Source organism: Aotus nancymaae, unplaced genomic scaffold (assembly GCF_030222135.1).
Source record: "Aotus nancymaae isolate 86718 unplaced genomic scaffold, 86718_ANA_hifiasm-v0.15.2.pri h1tg000062l, whole genome shotgun sequence".
Taxonomy (NCBI): Eukaryota; Metazoa; Chordata; class Mammalia; order Primates; family Aotidae; genus Aotus; species Aotus nancymaae.
Window position 1 is genome coordinate 5940152 of NW_026988476.1, and position 12395 is coordinate 5952546.

General features: G+C 37.5%; 1 protein-coding gene across 8 annotated transcripts in view; it reads right to left on the bottom strand.

The window, feature by feature from the left end:
* RALGAPA1 (Ral GTPase activating protein catalytic subunit alpha 1) overlaps positions 1 to 12395 on the bottom strand; it is a 297306-nt gene that overhangs the window by 65309 nt on the left and 219602 nt on the right. The window lies entirely within an intron of this gene.

A 12395-nucleotide genomic window follows, 5' to 3' on the forward strand; every position in this document is an offset into this window, starting at 1 on the left:
TTTACTCTAGGTTGACTTAACAAAGTTTGGGTTGAAAAACTTTAAGACCGTTAGTAAAGTTTTCACTACCATACCATGTAGGAATTAAAAAAAAAACTGCAACAACAAGAAGTAAATAAGAATTAAAGTTCTTTAAAAAATTTAGTCTGACAACCAGATTTTCCCACACAGCTGGGGTAAGTTACCAAATCATGATGGTGGGGTTCAATATCAGCAAGAAATATGTCTTAGCTGCTTTGAATAATGGGATATTTTACTTTAGGTGATAAGCACCAGGCAAACTTTCAGTGTGCCAGATGTATCATTAGTATATTATAGTGTAAACAGTAAAATATGATTTGGGGTTGGGGAGACTTCCAAACCTGCAGAGTAAGGATCTATATAGCCTTTCTCCCAAGCAAAACACAGCTTATCTGTGAAAAAATTTAAAACATCACTTAAAGTCCCTGTATATATATATATATATATATTTTTTTTTTTTTGAGACGGAGTTTCGCTCTTGTTACCCAGGCTGGAGTGCAATGGCGCGATCTCGGCTCACCGCAACCTCCGCCTCCTAGGTTCAGGCAATTCTCCTGCCTCAGCCTCCTGAGTAGCTGGGATTACAGGCACGCGCCACCATGCCCAGCTGATTTTTTGTATTTTTAATAGAGACGGGGTTTCACCATGTTGACCAGGATGGTCTCGATCTCTTGACCTCGTGATCCACCTGCCTCGGCCTCCCAAAGTGCTGGGATTACAGGCTTGAGCCACCGCGCCCGGCCTAAAGTCCCTGTATATTGTCCTAAAGTCACGGAGCAAACAGGGAAATATTCATTCCAGAAAACATACTAAATCTCAGTAACAACACAGAGCTTTTGATATATGAATTACAACTTGTTTCCTTGCCCTACTTCCTCAGCTCCATGCTGAGAAGTTTTCTGCAGCTCCATGCTGCAGAAGTTTTGCCCTGGGCATTCTACTCAGGCCTAGCAGACAGAGGTTCCCTCTCCCTCCAGCTTCCAGTCTGGGGCTATGATTTCACCATGGAAGAGAGGTTACTAGAGGCGTTTCTCATCCTTCTCCAGCCCCATGTTACAGAAGATCTATTTTAGATAGCTGTGGCTGAAGGAACCAGGTCTCCTCTCCCTCCCTCTCTTAGGGCAGAAGCTCCAGGAGCAAAATGTTGAGGGTCTTAATCTTCCCCATTCCAGCTTGCTCATAGGGTTGAGATTCTGCCAGGAAGAGTGAGCTGAGAAGACCAGGGACTGCCAACTCTTCCCAAGTACTGACTTGTAGAGTGACTGTCATTCCTGGAAAAGCTGGTCCATGACCCCAGGTCAGGTGTAGTGAGAGACAGGTTTTGCCCAGGGTGATTATAAGGTTATAAGGACAAAGCAGGTTATAAGGACAAAGAATTCTAGCATTTCTGCCAGAAACGGCTGACATTTGCAACAGAGTTTGGAGGAAAACAATTAAGAGAAGCTGGCAGCCCTATGACACAAGCAAAACAGCCAGAACTTTAATAATCAGAAACGAGACATCCAAGAAGGACCCTTTGAGGATCACAGTCAATTTTGGAGGTCAAAAACCCTGTGCACATGCACTAGGCTGCACCCAATAAGGAACAATTAGAGTAAGATGTAGGATGGACAGACATGAAAGCATTCACAAAGTCACAGAGATTTATCAAAACAAGGTAAATCCTCACTGGCACTGAATAACCTGAGCTCAGGGTCGACTCCTGGGAAGCTAAAACTTAAAAATAACATCCAGTCATTCCTTGCAGTCTGGCAGACTGTGTGCATACCCAAGGCTATACCCTCTTTGGAGTAATCAAGAGTGGGACAGAATATGGGACAAAAAACAAAAACAAAAACATAAATACTATAAACTGTGACAGCAGCCTCTAAGCCACACATACCTAATAGTAAATGATAAAAATCAAACTGGTAAGGGAGACTAAGCACAAGCTTTGACTGATAAGTAGGTGATAACCCAGGGAAGACCCCTCATTAGCCAGAATAAAAGAAAAACATTATTAAAAAAATCTAAGCAGGGAGATCAGAGACTAAGTACTGTGGGGAGGCCAAGTTGCTAGAAAATAAACAAATGACTAAGCAAACAACAACCAACAACACATTTTTTGATTCAAAGACACAGATAAAGTTGAAGTCAAAGGAATGGAAAAAAAGTACCATAAAATAGAAACCAAAAGAGCTAGAGGGGCTATACTAATATAAGACTTTAAAACAAAAAATATTAGGGATAGAGATATTTCATAATGATACAAGGTCAATCTGAAAGGAAAATATAAAAATTACAAACATATATGCACCCCAAAACAGAGCCCCAAAATATATGATGCAAAACAAAGACAGAACTGAAGGCAGAAACAGACATTTCCTCAATAGCAGTTGAAGATTTTAATAACCCACTTTCAATAAAGGACAAAACTAGAAAGCATCAATAAGGAAACAGAAGACTTGAACAATAATATGACAACCAGACCTACCTGACATCTACAGAATACTCTACCCCACAGTAGCAAAAAAATACATTCTTCTCATGCATATGTGAAACAACCTCCAGGATAGATCATATGCTAGGCCATAAAACAAGCCTTGATGAATTTAAACGATTTGAAATCATGCAAGGTACATTTCTGATCCACAATGGAATGAAAGTAGAAATCAATGAAAGAAAATTTGGGTAATTTGTAAATGTGTGAAAATGTAACAATATACTCCTAAACTACCAGTGGGTCAAAGAATAAATCTCAAGAGAAATGAGAAAATACTTAGAGATGAATGAACATAAAAACACAAAACTGATGGGCTGCAAGTAAAGCAGTGCTCACTGGGAAATTTACGATCTAAATGTCTCTATTAAAAAAGATTTCATTCACCTCCTTTGAGAACAAAAGGAAAAAAAATTATTTTTTAAAGATTTCATACCAATAACCAAGCCTTCTGCCTTACAAAACTGGCATAGGGGAAGCCACGGTGGAAGGATTGCTTGAGCCCAGGAGTTCGAGACCAGCCTGGGCAACACAGTCAGACCTCATCTCTACAAAAAGAAAAAAACCAGCTGGGTATGATGGTGCACACCTGTTGTCCCAGCTACTCTGGGAGGCTATATTGGGAGGATTGCTTGAGCCTGGGAGTTCCAGGCTGCAGTGAGCCACGACTGTGCTACTGTACTCCAGTCTGGGTGACACTGTGAGACCCTGTCTCCAAAGGAAAAAAAAAAAAAGAGCAACTAAATACAAAGCAAGCAGAAGGAAGAAAAAAAATAAAGACTACAGTGGAAATAAATAAAACAGAAGAGAAAAACAAAAGACAAAAAAATCAATGAACCCAAAAGTTGGCTCTTTAAGATGATCAACTAAATTAACCACCTTTAGCTAGACTGAGTAAGAAAAAAAGACTCAAATGACTACAATCAGGAATGAAAGAAGGGACACCACTACACATTTTACAGGAATAAGAAATATTATAAGAAAATGCTATGAACATTTGTATGCCAACAAATTAGATTAAATGAACAAATTCCTAGAAAAACACAATTTCTAAAACCAACGTTAAACAGAAATAGAAAACTCGAATAGACCTATAACAAATGAAGACTTTGAATTAGTAATTTGATTAGAAAGGAAGAAGTAAAAATATCTGACTTGCACATGAGGTGATTTTTTATATAGAAAATCCAATGGAATCCTGCTAAAAAAGCTATTAGAGTTAATAAACAAGTTCAGCAAAACTACAAGATATAAGATCAATATACAAAAATGAAAGTTCTATACACTAGTAATAGACAACCCAAAAACCAAAAACAAAATTTAAAAAATCCTTTTTAATAGCACTGAAAAGAATAATACTTGGGTATACATTTACCATGAAGTGCAAAACTTACATTTTGAAAATTATAAAACATTATTGAAAGAAATTAAAGATCTACATTAAAAAAAAAAAACTCATGTGCATGGACCTAAAGACTTAATATTGTTAAGATGACAGCATCCCTTAAACTGATCTACAGATTTAATGTAATCTCTATCAAAATCCCAGCTGCCTTTGATAACAGAAATTGGCAAGCTGGGCTGAGTGTGGTCGCTCATGCTTGTAATTCCAACACTTTGGGAGGCTGAGGCAAGAGGACTGCTCGAGGCCAGGAGTTTAAAACCAGTCTGGGGCTAGGTGCGGCAGCTTATGCCTATAATCCCAGCACTTTGAAAGGCCGAGGCAAACAGATTACAAGGTCCAGAGATCGAGGGGGCGAGACCATCCCAGGCCAGTATGGTGAAATCCCGTTTCTACTAAGAACACAAACATTAGCTGGGTGTGGTGGCACACACCTTTAGTCCCAGCTACTTGGGAGGCTGAGGCAGGAGAATCACTTGAACCAGGGAGGTAGAGGTTGCAGTGAGCTGAGATCAAACCATGCACTCCAGCCTGGTGACAGAGTGAGACTCTGTCTCAAAAAAAAAAAAAAAAAGACTAGCCTGGGCAACACAGGGAGACACCATCTCTACAAAATAAAAAAACTGGCTGGGCATGGTGGCACATGCCTGTAGTCCTAGCTACTGGGGAGGGTGAGGTGTGAGGATCACTTGAGCCCAGGAGTTCCAGGCTACAGTCAGCTTTGATCATGCCATTGCACTCGGAGTGCTGGGCAAAAGAGTGAAACTCTGTCTCCACTAAAAAGAAAAAGAGAAAAAAAGGAAAAAAAAAAACAAAAAACCTCTGAAATTGACAAGCTCATCCTAAGATTCACAGGAAAATGCAACAGACCCAAAATGGCCAAAACAATCTTGAAAAAGAACAGAACTGAAGAACTCATCCTTCTTGATTTCAAAACTTGCTACAAAAGTCACATACAGGTCAGTGGAACAGAATCATGTGACCAGAAATAAACTCATATTTATAGTTAATTGCTTTTTGATAATGGTATCAAGACATTTCAATGAATAGCCTTTCTACAAATGGTACTGGGACAACTAGATATTTACATGCAAAAGAATGAAGTTGGGGCCAGGCACAATGGCTCACGCCTGTAATCCCAGCTCTTTGGGAGGCTGTTGGGAAGGTTGCTAGAGCTCAGGAGTTGGAGACCAGCCTAGGCAACATAGTGAGACTTCATCTCTACAAAAATTTAAAAATTGGCTAGGCACGATGGCATGCCCCTGGAGTACCAGCTATTTGGGAGGCTGAGGCAGGAAGATCACTTGAGTCCAGGAGGTTGAGGTTGCAGTGAACTGTGATTGTGCCACTGTACTCCAGCCCTGATGACAGAATAAGACTGTTTCAAAAAAAAAAAAGAAAGAAAGAAAGAAAAAGAAAAAAAATGAAGTTGGACTCTAATACCATATAAAAAATTGAATCAAATGAACCATAAATAAAAAATATAACAGCTAAAACTGTAAAACTCTTATTTTAAAAAAAAAGGACCTTGCATTAGGCAAGGTCTTCTTAAATGCAACACAAAAAAAGCACAAGTGACAAAAAAAAAGGTAACCTGGACTTTATCAAAATTAAATATTTTGTGCTATGAATGATAACATCATGAAAATGACAATTTACAGAATGAGAAAAAAACTGCAAAGCATATATCCGATAAGGAACTTGTATCTAGAACTTACATACAAATAACTTTAAAGTCAATAGTAAAAAGATAACCCAATTTTGTTATTTTATTCATTTATTTTTTTTGAGACAGAGTCTCCCTCTGTCATCCAGGCTGGAGTGCAGTGGCGCAATCTTGGCCTCACTGCAGCTTCTGCCTTCTGGGTTCAAGTAATTCTTGTGCCTCAGCCTCCTGAGTAACAGAGATTACAGTCGTGCACCACCACACTTGGCTAATTTTCTTATTTTTAGTAGAGATGGGTTTCACCATGTTGGCCAGGCTGGTCTCAAACTCCTGACCTCATGTGATCCACCCACCTTGGCATCCCAAATTGCTGGGATTACAGGTGTGAGGCACCATGCCTGGCCAGATAACCTAATTTTAGAAACAGGCAAAGATGTTTGTATTATTTTCTTAGGGTTTTTGTAACAAATTACACAAACTAAGTTGCTTTCAACAAAAAAGATTTATTATCTCACAGTGCTGGGATGCTAAAAGTCAGAAATCAAAGCATTGACAGGGCCATACTCCTTATAAAAGTCAGAAATCTAAGCATTGACAGGGCCATGCTCCTTCCATAAATTCTATAATCCTTCCTTGCCTCTTCTAAGATTCTAGTTGTTGCTGACAATTCTTCAGCATTCCTTGGCTTGTGGCTGTATCACTACAATTTCTGCCTCCATCTTCACATAGCCATCTTTCCTCTGTATGCAGAAGTGTGTCTTCACACAGCCTTCTTATATGGACACAGTAATCAGATTTAGAGTCAAATTTAATACAGTGTGACCTTATCATAAATCTGAAAACTCTACTTCCAAATTACACTCTGAGTTTCAGAGTGGACATCAGATTTTGAGAGAATACTATTCAACCCAGTACACATTTAAATAGATACTTTTTTCAAAGAAGATATACACAGCCAATTATCATAGCATTGAAAAAATGCTCATGATAAGTCATTAGGGAAATGCAAACCAAAATCATGAGTTATTTTAGGTTGATCAAAGCTGTACAGGAAAAAACAATACTAAAAAATCCCACAAACTCACAAGATATCACTTCATACCCACTAAGATGAGTATAATAAAAAAGAATCACAATAACAAGTGTAGGCAAAGGCATGAAGAATATGGAACACTCATACATTGTTGGTGGGAATGTAAAATGATGCAGCTGCTGTGTTAAACAGTTTGCAGCTCCTCCAAATGTGAAACAGAGAATTATCATATCATCCAGCAATTCTACTCCTAGGTATATATTCACAGAACTGAAAACATGTCCGCACAAGAAACTGTACATGAACAGCCACAGCAACATTATTCATAATAGCCCAGAAGTGAAACCAACCAAAATGTCCATCAATTGATGAATGGATAAACAAATATTTATCAATATAATGAAATATTACCTGGTAATAAAAAATAAAGTAGAAACATGCTGCATCATGAATGAACTTTGGAATCATCATGCTAAGTAAAAGAAGTTTCCAGAAAAACCCATATATTGTTTGATTCCATTTATATGAAATGCCCAGAATAGGCAAATTTATAGAGACAGAAAGTAGGTATGTGTTGTCTAGGGCTAGGGGAAAAGAAACGGTGGTGGTGGTAGGGAATGGGGTAACTAGTAATGGATACCAGGTTTCTTTTCAGAGAGACTAAAATAATCTAAAAATTAGATTGAAGTGATAGTTCTACAACCTTGTAAATATACTAAAAACATACACTTTAAGTGAATTAACTGTATAGTATGTAAATTATGTCTCAGTAAAGCTATTAATTTGAAAGCATAATCTATTATATATAAATTATAACCTTGAAAGAAAGAAAACTCAGTTTCTGCTTTTTCAGGTAAAGAGCTATCAATTAGAGTTAATAAAGAGTATTTTATAAAATTGGGAAGAGATGGATAGAAATTTTCATCTAATACTATATAAATTTAACAGTTGAGAGAAGTATATGTGCCATATAGGAAAAAAACAGAAAATAAATCTTTAAAATCCAATAAAAGGGAAGCAGAGTTCAGCTGCTCTTTATGTCAATGAATCTTTCACCATTCCTTCTTAGTTTTCTTTTTTTTTTTTTTTAATTGCATTTTAGGTTTTGGGGTACATGTGAAAAACATGTAAAGTTGTTGCATAGGTGCATTCATGGCAGTGTGATTTGCTGCCTCCCTCCCCCTCACCCATATCTGGCATTTCTCCCCATGCTATCCCTCCCCAACTCCCCCCCCCGCTGTCCCCCCCACTCCCCCGCAACAGACCCCCATGTATAGTGCTCCCCTCCCTGTGTCCATGTGTTCTCCTTGTTCAACACCCTCCTATGAGTGAGAACATGTGGTGTTTGGTTTTGTGTTCTTGTGTCAGTTTGCTGAGAATGATGGTTTCCAGGTTCATCCATGTCCCTACAAAGGACGCGAACTCCTCATTTTTAATGGCTGCATAATATTCCATGGTGTATATGTGCCACATTTTTCCTGTCCAGTCTATCATCGATGGGCATTTGGGCTGGTTCCAGGTCTTTGCTATTGTAAACTGTGCTGCAATGAACATTCGTGTGCATGTGTCCTTATAGTAGAACGATTTATAATCCTTTGGATATATGCCCAGTAATGGGATTGCTGGGTCAAATGGAATTTCTATTTCTAGGTCCTTGAGGAATCGCCACACTGTTTTCCACAGTGGTTGAACTAATTTACACTCCCACCAACAGTGTAAAAGTGTTCCTATTTCTCCACATCCTCTCCAGCATCTATTTTCTCCAGATTTTTTAATGATCGCCATTCTAACTGGCGTGAGATGGTATCTCAATGTAGTTTTGATTTGCATTTCTCTAATGACCAGTGATGATGAGCATTTTTTCATATGTTTGTTGGCCTCTTGTATGCCTTCTTAGTTTTCTATTTACTATGGCTGCTAAAATGTTTGTTACATTGCCATTAGATTAATATGCAACACAATAGTCAATAATAAGGCAAATATATTAGAAAAAAATAATTAAAATTAGTGAACTTGCAACTACAAATGTTCTATAAGAATATGTAGAGTACTGGCAAAATATTATTAACTTACTACTGGAAAACTGAAAGTGACACCTGTCAATTTTTTTTTTTTTGAGACGGAGTCTTCTCTATCACCCAGGTTGGAGTGCAGTGGCATGATCTTGGCTCACTGCAACCTCTGTCTCGTGGGTTCAAGCGATTCTCCTGCCTCAGCCTCCTGAGTAGCTGGGACTACAGGCTAATTTTTGTAGCCTACTATACCATGCCCGGCTAATTTTTTGTATTTTTAGTAGAGATGGGGTTTCACCGTGTTAGCCAGGATGGTCTTGAGTTCCTGACCTTGTGATCCACCTGCCTCTGCCTCCCAAAGTGCTGGAACTACCGGTGTGAGCCACTGCGCCTGGTCTGACACCTGTCAAGTTTTAAGCATTGCTAAATCCCTGTATATACTTTGCAATAAAATAAAAATACATATCATCCTGTGATTTAAAATTTAAAACTCTGGTGGTTCAACCACAAGGAATAGAAATCAATTAGTCTAGTCAAAGAAAATAAAGAATCTATAAATAGACTAATGAGATAACTCTCAACAAAGTAATCTGTCATTTTCTTTCTCCCTAATCCTCCCTAGTAATCAGGTTTGTTTCTGGGTTTTTTGGTTTAAGACGGAAGCTCAAAAGTTGTCTTACTGTCATGTAATTAGGATAAATTTTTACTTGAGCTCATTGTACTTAAAAAAGAAACTATATTGTTTTCTTTAAAATTCTTTGTAAAAAGCAAATAAATAAATGTTAAGCATTCATTTAGCGTAGTATATTAAAAAAAAATGCATGCTGCCTCAAGGTGATGTCTCCACTACATTCAAGGTATGTATGAGAATGGAGGCAGTTTAGCAGGAGCCAAGAAATAAAAAAGCACAAGGTAATTTAAGGAAACTGAACAACCAAGATAGCTGGTATGAGTTGAGCTCTATACTAAAGAGTCTGGTCAGGCATTAGTAGGGAGTCACTAAGAAGTGTTTTCATTAGCGTCAAATTTTTAATGTTTGTGGTTAGGATTGTCTAGATGGGGAAGAGTCAGGAGATGAGATCCCACAGAGTACTTAGACAGTTGTTAAAACTGACTTGGAAAGAAATAATAAGGACATGAATCAATGAGCTGGGAGCAATAAAGGCAAGAAGAGACAGAGTTGAGAGATAAGAAGAAGAATGGACATCATGATTATGAAAACCTAAAGGCAAGGGAAAGGAAATGTCAAATTTGGGTAACTCTGAAAGGGTACTTCTAAACATAAATAGGAAAATCAGGAGGAAGATCTGATTTTGAAAAGAAACATGACCTAGAAATGATAGTAGGGAGGCAGGTAAAAATTTTTAACAGTCAACTGCAAAATCATTATTGAAAACTGATATCAGAGTATGAAGACAAAAAAGAATAAGACTGAGAAAAGAAAAATGAGGGAGATACCTATGTTATGAAGGTAGGAAACAGAAAATGAACCAGTGAAGACCTGGAATAATTAGAGAATTAGGAGATGAACTGAGTAACTTTAGTGTCATAGAAGTTGGGGGAGAGGACCTTAAAATGATCAGACAGAATTTTAAAGACAAAATAGACAACAATATTAGATTTTTAGGGGATTTAATACACTGTAGATTTTTAGAGCAGTGAAATTATGCTGTGTGATACTCTAATGGTAGATACATGTCATTACACATTTATCAAAACCAATAAAAAGAATGAACCCTAATGTAAACTTTGAACTTTAGACACTAATGTAAGATGTAAATAATAGGGGAAAGTATACAGGGGGAATGGGGAGTATACGGAAACTCTGTACTTTCCCATCCATTCTTTTGTAAATCTAAAACTGCTTTAGTTTAAAACACAAGTATCAAGTTAAATTTAAATTGTTTAATTAATCAGATAAATTAATAAGGCTGATAAGGACTGAAACAACTTTAGACTTTATGGTCAGGATACTAACCTTCAGAAAGATAATTTCAGTATAGCAGTAGAGGTAAGCAAGATAGAAAAAGTGATATGATTCCTGTTCCCAAGGACTTGACCATCTACTATCAAGATAAATTGTTATGGAGAACAGTCAGAATTGAGAACCCACAGACTACTTACAGAGTTCTTATAACTAACTTGGAAAGAATAAGAATAGCTAAACAATAATGATAATAATAACTATGCAATATGATAAATGCTATGACAGGGATGTGTTACACGGTTCTGTGAAAGCATATGGACAGAGATTTAAACACAGTCTGGGAAGGAAGGTAAGGGTAGGAGTAGGTAAGGTCAATCTTTCTATATAAAGTGATGTTTAAGCTGAGACTTCAAGAATGGATAGGAGGGGGACCAGGTATGGTGGCTCACACTTGTAATCCCACCACTTTGGGAGGCCAAGGCAGATAGATCACCTAAGGTCAGAAGTTCCAGACCAGTCTGGCCAACATGGCGAAACTCCGTCTCAAAAAAAAAAAAAAAAAAAAAAAAAAAAATGCAAAAATTAGCTGAGTGTGGTGGCATATGCCTGTAATCCCAGCTACTCGGAAGGCTGAGGCAGGAGAATCACCTGAACCTGGAAGGCAAAGGTTGCAGTGACCCGAGATTGCGACATTGGACTCTAGCCTGGATAACAACAGTGAAACTTCATCTTGCTGGGGGATTGAAGGGGGAAGAATGGATAGGAGCTATCCTCTGAGAAAAAAATTTACAGCCTAAGATTATTTCATTGTTAAATAATAAAGAATAAAACAAAGATAAACAGAATTCAATTCTAGATATAAGGAAAAGGAAGCTTATAAAAAGGAAAATCATGAAACAGAAAATAACGAGTTAGAAACAGAACATAAAAGAATGTAACAAATTAGAACCTGTGAAAAGACTGTGCAGATTGTCTGCATGAAGAAAATTTAAAACACACACACACACACACACACTCACAAAGAAAAAGGAGGCTGGGCGCAGTGGCCCACGCCTGTAATCCCAGCACTTTGGGAGGCCAAGGCAGGCGGATCACAAGGTCAAGAGATTGAGACCATCCTGGCGAACATGGTGAAACCCCGTCTCTACTAAAAAATACAAAAATTAGCTGCATGTGGTGGCATGTGCCTATAGTCCCAGCTACTCGGGAGGCTGAGGCAGAAGAACTGCTTGAACCCAGGAGGCAGAGAGTGCAGTGAGCTGAGATTGCACCACTGCACTCCAGCTTGACGCCTGGTGACAGAGTGAGACTCTGACTCAAAAAGAAAAAAAAAAAAAAGGAAATGTAATAAAAAATTATAACACCATATATGAATCTCTATCAGTATCTATTTAGAAGTCTCAATGAAATGGATTTTTAGAAAACAGAAAACAAAAAAACAGTAAAATTTTCCCAAGAGCTAAAAGAAAACCTGAAGAAAGTAATAAGAATGAAACAAACTAAAAGAAAAATTAGCAATTTTATGATTTCTTCCAAAATTTTAAGCAACAGATAATATTCATATTATGAAGCTGGATATAACCTCAATTTTAAAAACATAATGGGAATAGGACAAAAAATAACTACAGAATCTGCTAATACTGGACTATATCTGAACTCAAAATGAAATTCTGGTAATTCTAACACAATGGGAGGCCAAAAGATCAGGCAGAGTTTATCTAAAAAATGCAAACATCATTTTATATTAGCAGTCCAGTGATATTAAAATATATAATATACACCAATTAGTTAAAAAATCAAAACTATAAAAAAACTTGAATAGACGCTGAAAATAATTTTGATATCATTTAACATC